We start from the raw sequence: 11,747 nt of genomic DNA, 5'->3' as shown, positions 1-11,747 counted from the left end.
TGATTAGTTAAATTAGAAGTTGTTGGCTAATTCTCTATTTACTAACGCTAGTCTTTCCCAGGGGAAAGGTCTAGGATTTGCGAATAAGAGTTAGCTCAATCACTTGACTTTCCTTTATTTAGTAAGGGTTAACTAAGTGAAAATAACAACCTCTTTAAACTACACTTGAGAGAATTCCAACAAGGATAGAACTTCCAATTAATCATTCCTCCAGTCAATGCTTTTTATTTTAATTACATAAAACCTCTTGTTAATTTTCATTGCTTTAATTTATAATTATTTATTTTCCCATTCTCATTCCAAAATTTCTCAGAACATTCATAACCAATAATAACTACACCTCCCTGCAATTCCTTGAGAGACGACCCGAGGTTTAAATACTTCGGTTATAAATTTTATTGGGTTTGCTTTAGTGACAAACAAGTTTTTGTATGAAAGGATTCTTTGTTGGTTTAGAAACTATACTTTCAACGAGAATTTATTTGCAAAATTCTAAACTAGCAGAAATCCGTTCATCAAAATGGCGCCGTTGCTGGGGAATTGCAAACGTGTTCCTTGTTATTGGAAATTGTAAATATTTGCTTTTTTGTTTCTTTGTTAGTGTTTCTAGTTTTAGGAGTTTATTTTCATTAATTTCTGTTAGTTTTTATTTCTTTTGCTACTATGAATTCTCACCCCTCTGGCTTTAAGTTTGATTCCAATGTTGTTTTAAGGAATGGAAGCTATAATGAGAACATGCATCAAGGTTGGAAGAATCAAAGATGGGAGGAGCCACAAGGATTTGATCAACCCTCTTGGTAACAACCCCCTCCAATGCGCTATAACCAACTACCATTCTGTGATGCATACCAAGACAATAGTTATAGTGGACCCTTTCGTGACAAACCTCCTCCACCAAATTACTATGGTCAAGAGCCATTCCAGGGAGCGTACCAAGATGATAAATATGGTGGATTCCCTTGTAGTTACCAACAAGCCTCACCATATGCTTATGAACCACCTCCCCAACATACCTTTGAACCACCATACTCACAAACCCCTTTAAACCGTTCACCTCCATATGACCCCAACCCTTATCCACCATACGAACCACCCTATGAACCGTATGAACCATACATAGAGCCACCCCAATTCTAACCCAATTACTCCCAAGAACTACTACCTCCATATACAGAATGTCCATATCCATCAATCCAAGAGCACTATGATCCTACTTATGATAGCCGAGCGCAACAAGAATCACAGGATTGTCTCAAGAAAATAGTGGATCAATTTCATGCAACCCTTCATCAGCTGGAGCAAGCGATAAATCAATTAGCTTCCCGACGTTCAGACACTGAAAGAACCCCCATGTCTTCATGTGGAGAATCTAATGAAGAACGTAGCATGAAGGAGACACTAGAAACTCTGGTGGAGAGTAAGGAGCATGACTTTATACTGGAACAAGTGGAGGAAGCCGGAATTATTGAAGAGGAAAAAGTGATCGAAGACTTAGGAGATGCGGAATGTCCATGGGAAAGCCCAGTTATAAAGCCCCCTTTTAAGGAGTTTGAATTTGATGTTGAGGAGGGTGTACAACCTCCAAGGCATATCATGGTAGAAGACTTTGAAGGGGATGATCAACAGATGGATTCAATCATTGATGAATTCTTATCTACATTTGAATCCTCTCCCATTGGACTTGACATAGAGATTAAAGAAGAAGAAGCACAACCTCCCATGCCCTTGGTGAACAATAAAGAAGAGATCGAATTGGAAGAAAGCTACCAAGAGGAAGAGGTTGATATTGAAGAAGCTTGCAAATAGGTGGAAGTTGTCAAGGAAGAACTCAAGGGAATGGAGCTGAAAATCACCTGGCCAAAGTTGTTGGAGACCTCTCCCCCAAAGCCATCACCATCCATTCCTTCATTCAAGTGGGTAAATCTCTCATCGCTAAGCTTAATTAGCCCACTTGAATATGCTTTGCTTGAGACGGATGGACAACTTAGAACTCTTTGTGGCTATAAGAGTAAGAGGGAGATGGTTAGTGGTTGGCAACACAATCCTAGGTTCATTGTGGTAGGAAGCTCACGGCTGAATTATCATGGTTGGAAGAATACTAAATTGTATGGGTCTAGAAAGCTATTTGGATGCCTCAGTGAGAATTCGGATTGCTTACCACCCGGTTGGAACAAAGATGGTCAATAAAAAGACGGGTGCAAAAGGAAGGTTTGGGACCCCGGAATTCAGTCTAGCAATCAATACTCTTGGGGCCTTGTCACTTGCTTAATCTTGCTTGAAGGCTCTTTGCACCTAGTTTGGGATCCCGGAGGCCATTGGAATTACAAACATTGGTGGGGATTCCTAGATGAGTTCAAGCACAAGCCACCATAACAAGGGGCTCACCAAATGTCCAACTTAAGGACAATAACTAAAAGTGCTAGGTGGAAGACAACCCACCATGGTATAATCGTACCTTTTTATTCTTAATCTTATTTTATTTTATTTTTAATAGTGTTCATTCATAAAAAGGGTAAACCACGCGTGCGCGCAGGCCATGCGTGGGCGTCAATAGCAATTTCTCTCCCCCATCCAACGAATAGAAAGTTGTGATGGAATCGTGCGGCTGGTGTGCTCCGCACACAATTCGACCCACGCGTACGCGTCAAGCACACGCACGCGTGGATAGGGAAATCGGCGTAAATAGCATGATGGACAGAAAGTTATGCTGCCCCCACGCTGGAACTGTGCTAGAGGCAGAAGGTCATCCACACGTACGCGTCCTTTTTCTTCCAAGGCCACCCATGCGTACGCGTGGGCGATGCATACGCGTCGCATGGCAAATACAGTTCTCACGCGCACGCGTACCTTCCGCGCGCGCGTCGCGTTCCGACTTTTCATTCCCTTCTCCTTTCTTCCTTCATTTTTCTTATTGCATTTAATTACTTTTCTTTCTTCAAAAATTTTTTCTCTTTCATGCTTAGTTATTTATGGTTTCTTTTTTCATTCTTTTCTTTTTTTTCATGCATTTTTATGTTAGTGTTGGAGCTTTATTTGGGTCTTATATTATTATACTTGAGCTTATGAATATCATCAAGAGTGATTTGACAATTAATATTAATTTTTGGATTGCATGCATGTTAGAGTTCTTACTTTCCTTAACACATTTTACTTGCATACCAAGTGTTTGTGAAAAGCCCGTATAGCATTATGAATTCTTAATTATTCTATCCTTTCACTCTAATGCCTGTTTTTCACAAAACCCTTCCAAAATTTTATTAATTAAATATAATTATCAATACAAATGTTAGTGTTAGTTTGTTACGACTGATAATACATTTTGGCTTTTAATGCTTGATCTATGCTACTCATGCCTTTGCTAGCATGCTAATAAACATCTTGCATTTAATTGCCTCAATTTATCATGCTATGTTTCCATTAATGTCCTAATTGCATGGAGTCGCGACCATGTGTTAACGACACTCTTCTTTACCTTGGCATGATTATCATTTGTACTACCTTCTTCCTTGCTCTACCCCTTTGAATTCATGCCCCTTTCTATTCTCCCTTTTCAGGATGGCCACCAGAAAGGGTACAGAGAGAGCCTCTAACAAACCACCGGTGAGGAGAGGAACAAAAAGCACAAGCATCTTCAACAAATCAGCTGCTCCTTCAGAGACTTCAGAGGTTGGACCGGCTAGACCGTGGTGCACGAAATTGTGATCATCAACAATGGCGCCAAAGGACTTGGAGCTCTTAAACGTGAATCACACTTTGTCACAATTCTACACAACTAACCAGCAAGTGCACTGGGTCGTCCAAGTAATACCTTACGTGAGTAAGGGTCGATCCCACGGAGACTGTCGGCTTGAAGCAAGCTATGGTCACCTTGTAAATCTCAGTTAGGCGAATTCAGATGGTGATAGAGAATTGATAATTAAAAGATAAATAAAACATAAAATAAAGATAGAGATACTTATGTAATTCTTTGGTTGGAATTTCAGATGAACGTATGAAGATGCTTTGTTCCTCCTGAACCTCTGCTTTCCTATTGCCTTCTTCCAATCATTCATACTCCTTTCCATGGCAAGCTTTATGTTGGGCATCACCGTTGTCAATGGCTACTTCCCGTCCTCTCAGTGAAAACGTTCCAAATGTGCTATCACCGCACGGCTAATCATCTGTCGGTACTCGATCATGTTGGAATAAGATCCATTGATCCTTTTGCGTCTGTCACACGCCCAACAATCGCGAGTTTGAAGCTCGTCACAGTCATCCCTTCCCAGATCCTACTCAGAATACCACAGACAAGGTTTAGACATTCCGGATCTCAGGAATGGCCGCCAATAATTCTAGCCTATACCACGAAGGTTCCAATCTTAAATTAGAAACCCAAGAGATATGCATTCAAGCTTGTTTGCATGTAGAACGAAAGTGGTTGTCAGTCACGCGTTCATAGGTGAGAATGGTGATGAGTGTCACGTAATCATCACATTCATCATGTTCTTGTGTGCGAATGAATATCTTCGAGAAGAAATAGACTTGAGTTGAATAGAAAAACAATAGTACTTATATTAATTCATGAAGAACAGTAGAGCTCCACACCTTAATCTATGGTGTGTAGAAACTCCACCGTTGAAAATACAAAAGTGATAATGGTGTAAGCATAGCCGAATGGCCAGCCTCCAAGGTCTAGAGACTAAACGTCCAAAGATGAAAATACAATAGTATAAGGTCCTATTTATAGAGAACTAGTAGCCTAGGGTTTACAGAAATCAGTAATTAATGCAGAAATCTTCTTCCGGGCCCACTTGGTGTGTACTTGGGCTGAGCATTGAAACTTCTATGTGTAGAGACTTTTCTTGGAGTTAAACGCCAGCTTTTGTGCCAGTTTGGGCGTTTAACTCCAGCTTTTGTGCCAGTTCTGGCGTTAAATGCCAGAATTCTTGAGCTGACTTGAAACGCCTGTTTGGGCCATCAAATCTCAGGCAAAGTATGGACTATTATATATTTCTGGAAAGCCCAGCATGTCTAATTTCCAACGCAATTAAGAGCACGCCAATTGGGCTTCTATAGCTCCAGAAAATCCACTTCGAGTGCAGGGAGGTCAGAATCCAACAGCATCTGCAGTCCTTTTTCAGCCTCTGAATCAGATTTTTGCTCAGGTCCCTCAATTTCAGCCAAAAAATACCTGAAATCACAGAAAAACACACAAACTCATAGTAAAGTCCAGAAATGTGATTTTTAAATAAAAACTAATAAAAATATAATAAAAACTAATTAAAATATACTAAAAACATACTAAAAACAATGCCAAAAAGCGTATAAATTATCCGCTCATCACAACACCAAACTTAAATTGTTGCTTGTCCCCAAGCAACTCAAAATCAAATAGGATAAAAAGAAGAGAATATACAATGAATTCCAAAAACATCTATGAAGATCAGTATTAATTAGATGAGCGGGGCTTTTAGCTTTTTGCTTCTGAACAGTTTTGCATCTCACTTTATCCTTTGAAGTTCAGAATGATTGGCTTCTAAAGGAACTCAGAATCCAGATAGTGTTATTGATTCTCCTAGTTAAATATGTTGATTCTTGAACACAGCTACTTTATGAGTCTTGGCCGTGACCCAAAGCATTTTGTTTTCCAGTATTACCACCGGATACATAAATGCCACAGACCCATAACTGGGTGAACCTTTTCAGATTGTGACTCAGCTTTGCTAGAGTCCCCAATTAGAGGTGTCCAGAGCTCTTAAGCACACTCTTTTTGCTTTTGGACCACGACTTTAACCGCTCAGTCTCAAGTTTTCACTTGACACCTTCACGCCACAAGCATATGTTTAGGGACAGCTTGGTTTAGTCCCTTAGGCCAGGATTTTATTCCTGTGGGCCCTCCTATCCACTGATGCTCAAAGCCTTGGATCCTTTTTTATTTTACCCTTGCCTTTTGGTTTTAAGGGCTATTGGCTTTTTCTGCTTGCTTTTTCTTTCTTTTTTTTTTCTTCTCTTTTTTTTTCCTTTTTTTTTTTGCAAGCTTTTCACTGCTTTTTCTTGCTTCAAGAATCAATTTTATGATTTTTCAGATCATTAGATAACATTTTTCCTTTTCCCATCATTCTTTCAAGAGCCAACAATTTTAACATTCATGAATCAACAATATCAAAAATATGCACTGTTCACGCATTCATTCAGAAAAATAATAGTATTGCCACCACATCAAAATAACTAAACTGTTTTAAAATTTGAAATTCATGCACTTCTTTTTCTTTTTCAATTAAAAACATTTTTCATTTAAGAAAGGTGATGGTTTCATTTTCATAGCTTTAAGGCATAGACACTTAGACACTAGTGATCATGTAATAAAGACACAAACATAAATAAACATAAAGCACAATTTTCGAAAAATAGAAAATAAAGAACAAGGAAATTAAAGAACGGGTCCACCTTAGTGATGGCGGCTTGTTCTTCCTCTTGAAGATCTTATGGAGTGCTTGAGCTCCTCAATGTCTCTTCCTTGCCTTTTGATGAGCGGATAATTTATACGCTTTTTGGCATTGTTTTTAGTATATTTTTAGTAGAATCTAGTTACTTTTAGGGATGTTTTCATTAGTTTTTATGTTAAATTCACATTTCTGGACTTTACTATGAGTTTGTGTGTTTTTCTGTGATTTCAGGTATTTTCTGGCTGAAATTGAAGGACTTGAGCAAAAATCAGATTCAGAGGTTGAAGAAGGACTACTGATGCTGTTGGATTATGACCTCCCTGCACTCAAAGTGGATTTTCTGGAGCTACAGAACTAAAAATGGTGCGCTTCCAATTGCGTTGGAAAGTAGACATCCAAGGCTTTCCAGCAATATATAATAGTTCATACTTTGGCCGAGTTTAGAGGACGCAAAAGGGCGTTGAACGCCAGTTCTATGCTGCAGTCTGGAGTTAAACGCCAGAAACACGTCACAAACCAGAGTTGAACGCCAGAAATATGTTACAAACTGGCGTTCAACTCCAAGAATGACCTCTCCACGTGTAAACTTCAAGCTCAGCCCAAGCACACACCAAGTGGGTCCCGGAAGTGGATTTATGCATCAATTACTTACTTCTGTAAACCCTAGTAACTAGTTTAGTATAAATAGGACTTTTTACTATTGTATTAGACATCTTAGGACGTTTAGTTCTCAGATCATGGGGGCTGGCCATTCGGCCATATCTGAACTTTTCACTTATGTATTTTCAAACGGTAGAGTTTCTACACTCCATAGATTAAGGTGTGGAGCTCTGCTGTTCCTCATGAATTAATGCAAAGTATTACTGTTTTTCTATTCAATTCAACTTATTCCGCTTCTAAGATATTCATTCGTACTTCAATGTGAATGTGATGAACATGACAATCATCATCATTCCCCCATGAACGCGTGCCTGACAACCACTTCCGTTCCACCTTAGATTGGATGAGTATCTCTTGGATCTCTTAATCAGAATCTTCGTGATATAAGCTAGATTGATGGCGGCATTCATGAGTGTCCAGAAAGTCTAAACCTTGTCTGTGGTATTCCGAGTAGGATTCAGGGATTGAATGACTGTGACGAACTTCAAACTCGCGAGTGCTGGGCGTAGTGACAGACGCAAAAGGAGGGTGAATCCTATTCCAGTATGATCGAGAACCTCCAGATGATTAGCCATGCAATGACAGCGCATCGGTCCATTTTCACAGAGAGGATGAAAAGTAGCCATTGAAAATGGTGATGCCCTTACATAAAGCCAGCCATGGAAAGGAGTAGATTGATTGGATGAAGACAGCAGGAAAGCAGAGGTTCAGAGGAACGAACGCACCTCTATATGCTTATCTGAAATTCCCACCAATGAATTACATAAGTATTTCTATCTTTATTTTCTGTTTATTTTTTATTATTTTCGAAAACTCCATAACTATTTGATATCCGCCTGACTGAGATTTACAAGGTGACCATAGCTTGCTTCAAGCCGACAATCTCCGTGGGATCGACCCTTACTCACGTAAGGTTTTATTACTTGGACGACCCAGTGCACTTGCTGGTTAGTTGTGCGAAGTTGTGAAGTTATGCTTGGACCATGGTATTGTGCACCAGTTATTGGCGCCATTGCCAGGGAGAGAACGGACAACAAATTTTACAACCTCAGAGTAACAATTTTGCATACCAAGTTTTTGGCGCCGTTGCCGGGGATTGTTTGAGTTTGGACAACTGACGGTTCATCTTGTTGCTCAGATTAGGTAATTTTCTCTTTGTTTTATTTTCAAAAATTTTCAAAAATCTTTCAAAAATTTCTCATCTATTTTCAAAAATTATTTCAGAATTTTTAAGAATGAAAAATGTTGGAGCCTGGCTGGCTGTAAAGCCATGTCTAATTCTTTTGGATAGGGGCTTCCAACCATCAGCATAGAGGCAAGTTAATTTGAATATCAGCTGTTGCATGCCTGATCTGTATTTTCTAAAGCTTGGCTGGCTATTAAGCCATGCCTAACCCTCAGATTGGAGCTTTAGACTAAGAGTACAAGATTCCTGGAATTCATATTAAAAATTTTGAAATCCTTATTTTTCTTTTTCACATTAAATTTCAAAAAATCCAAAAAAATCATAAAATCATAAAAATAAAAAATATTTTGTGTTTCTTGTTTGAGTCTTGAGTCAATTTTAAGTTTGGTGTCAATTGCATACTCATCTTGCATTTTTCGAAAATTGCATTCATGCATTGCATTCATGATGATCTTCAAGTTGTTCTTGATAAACCTTCTTGATTGATCTTCATATTTTATTGTTTTGTGTTGTATGGTGTTTTTCATATGCATTTTTGCATTCATAGTGTCTGAACATGAAAGATTTCTAAGTTTGGTGTCTTGCATGTTTTTCTTTTCTCAAAAATTTTTCAAAAAAATAAGTTCTTGATGATCATCATGATCTTCATAGTGTTCCTAGTGTTCATCTTGACATTCATAGCATTCTTGCATGCATTCATTGTTTTGATCCAAAATTTTCATGCATTGCATCATTTTCATGTTTTTCTCTCTCATCATTAAAAATTCAAAAATAAAAAAAATACCTTCCCCTTTTTCTCTCTTAAAATTTCGAAAATTAGATTTGACTTTTTCAAAAATTTTTAAAATTTAGTTGTTTCTTATGAGTCAAATCAAATTTTCAATTTAAAAATCTTATCTTTTTCAAAATCTTTTTCAAAAATCAAATCTTTTTCATTTTTCTTATTTATTTTCGAAAATTTTTAAAATATTTTTCAAAAATCTTTTTTCTTATCGTTACTTCATAATTTTCGAAAATATCATCAACAATTAATGTTTTGATTCAAAAATTTCAAGTTTGTTACTTGCTTGTTAAGAAAGATTCAAACTTTAAGTTATAGAATCATATCTTGTGATTTCTTGTGAGTCAAGTCATTAATTTTGATTTTAAAATTCAAATCTTTTTCAAAACTAATTTCAATCATATCTTCTTAATCATATTTTTAAAACATATCTTTTTCAAAAAAATTTGATTTTAAAATATCTTTTCTAACTTCCTATCTTCTTATTTTTTCAAAATTGATTTCCAAATTTGTTTCAACTAACTAACTAACTTTTTGTTTGTTTCTTATCTTTTTCAAAACTACCTAACTAACTCTCTCTCTCTAATTTTCGAAAATCTCTTCCCTCTTTTTCAAAAATTCTTTTTAATTAATTAATTGTTTAATTGTTTAATTTTAATTTGATTTCATTCCTAATTTTCGAAAATCACTAACTTTTTTTCAAAAATTATTTTCAAAAACTTCCCCCTCTCATCTTCTTCTATTTATTTATTTAATTACTAACATCTCTTCCTCACTCACCAAAAATCCGAACCCCCTCTCTCTCTGAGTTCAGATTTTCTCTTCTTCTTTTCTTCTACTCTTCTTTTCTTCCACTCACCTAAGGGAACCTCTATACCTGGGCAAAAAGGATCCCTATTATTATTTTTTTGTTCCCTCCTTTTTCATATGAGCAGGAGCAAGGACAAGAACACTCTTGTAGAAGCAGATCCAGAACCTGAAAGGACTCTGAAGAGGAAATTAAGAGAAGCTAAATTATAACAATCCAGCAAGCACCTTTCAGAAATTTTTGAACAGGAAGAGAAGATGGCAGCCGAAAATAATAATAATGCAAGGAGGATGCTTGGTGACTTCACTGCACCTAATTCCAATTTACATGGAAGAAGCATCTCCATTCCTGCCATTGGAGCAAACAACTTTGAGGTGAAACCTCAATTAGTTTCTCTGATGCAGCAGGACTGCAAGTTTCATGGACTTCCATCTGAAGATCCTTTTCAGTTCTTAACTGAATTCTTGCAGATATGTGATACTGTTAAGACTAATGGAGTAGATCCTGAAGTCTACAAGCTCATGCTTTTCCCTTTTGCTGTGAGAGACAGAGCTAGAATATGGTTGGACTCTCAACCTAAGGATAGCCTGAACTCTTGGGATAAGCTGGTCAAGGCTTTCTTAGCCAAGTTCTTCCCTCCTCAAAAGCTTAGTAAGCTTAGAGTGGATGTTCAAACCTTCAGACAGAAAGAAGGTGAATCCCTCTATGAAGCTTGGGAGAGATACAAGGAACTGACCAAAAAGTGTCCTTCTGACATGCTTTCAGAATGGACCATCTTGGATATATTCTATGATGGTCTGTCTGAGTTAGCTAAGATGTCATTGGATACTTCTGCAGGTGGATCCATTCACCTAAAGAAAATGCCTGCAGAAGCTCAAGAACTCATTGACATGGTTGCTAACAACCAGTTTATATACACTTCTGAGAGGAATCCTGTGAGTAATGGGACGCCTCAGAAGAAGGGAGTTCTTGAAATTGATACTCTGAATGCCATATTGGCTCAGAATAAAATATTGACTCAACAAGTCAATATGATTTCTCAGAGTCTGAATGGAATGCAAGCTGCATCCAACAGTACTCAAGAGGCATCTTCTGAAGAAGAAGCTTATGATCCTGAAAACCCTGTAATAGCAGAGGTAAATTATATGGGTGAACCTTATGGGAACACCTATAACCCCTCATGGAGAAATCACCCAAATTTCTCATGGAAGGATCAACAAAAGCCTCAACAAGGCTTTAATAATGGTGGAAGAAACAGGTTTAGCAATAGTAAGCCTTTTCCATCATCCACTCAGCAACAGATAGAGAACTCTGAACAAAATACCTCTAATTTAGCATACTTAGTCTCTGATCTGTCCAAGGCCACTGTAAGTTTCATGAATGAAACAAGGTCCTCAATTAGAAATTTGGAGGCACAAGTGGGCCAGCTGAGTAAAAGGATCACTGAAATCCCTCCTAGTACTCTCCCAAGCAATACAGAAGAAAATCCAAAAGGAGAGTGCAAGGCCATTGAATTGACCATCATGGCCGAACCCACAAGAGAGGAGGAGGACGTGAATCCCAAGGAGGAAGACCTCCTGGGACGTCCAGTGATCAATAAGGAGTTTCCCTCTGAGGAACCAAAGGAATCTGAGGCTCATCTAGAGACCATAGAGATTCCATTGAACCTCCTTATGCCATTCATGAGCTCTGATGAGTATTCCTCTTCTGAAGAGAATGAGGATGTCACTGAAGATCAAGTTGCCAAGTTCCTTGGTGCAATCATGAAGCTGAATGCCAATTTATTTGGTAATAAGACTTGGGGAGATGAACTTCCCCTGTTCACCAATGAACTAAATGCATTGGATCAACTGAGATTGCCTCAGAAGAAACAGGATCCTGGAAAGT

General features: G+C 37.9%; 1 non-coding gene across 1 annotated transcript; it reads right to left on the bottom strand.

Moving 5' to 3' along the window:
• Positions 1-10,513: 10,513 nt before the first annotated feature.
• LOC148568066 (small nucleolar RNA R71) lies at positions 10,514-10,621 on the bottom strand. The gene has a single exon (XR_015882662.1). It is a non-coding gene; the product is annotated as a small nucleolar RNA R71 (small nucleolar RNA).
• Between the last annotated feature and the right edge of the window lie 1,126 nt (positions 10,622-11,747).

The sequence above is a fragment of the Arachis ipaensis genome, chromosome B4 (genome assembly GCF_059453495.1).
Source record: "Arachis ipaensis isolate K30076 ecotype BB chromosome B4, ASM5945349v1, whole genome shotgun sequence".
NCBI classification, from domain to species: domain Eukaryota; kingdom Viridiplantae; phylum Streptophyta; class Magnoliopsida; order Fabales; family Fabaceae; genus Arachis; species Arachis ipaensis.
This window is presented reverse-complemented; position numbering and strand designations above follow the sequence as displayed.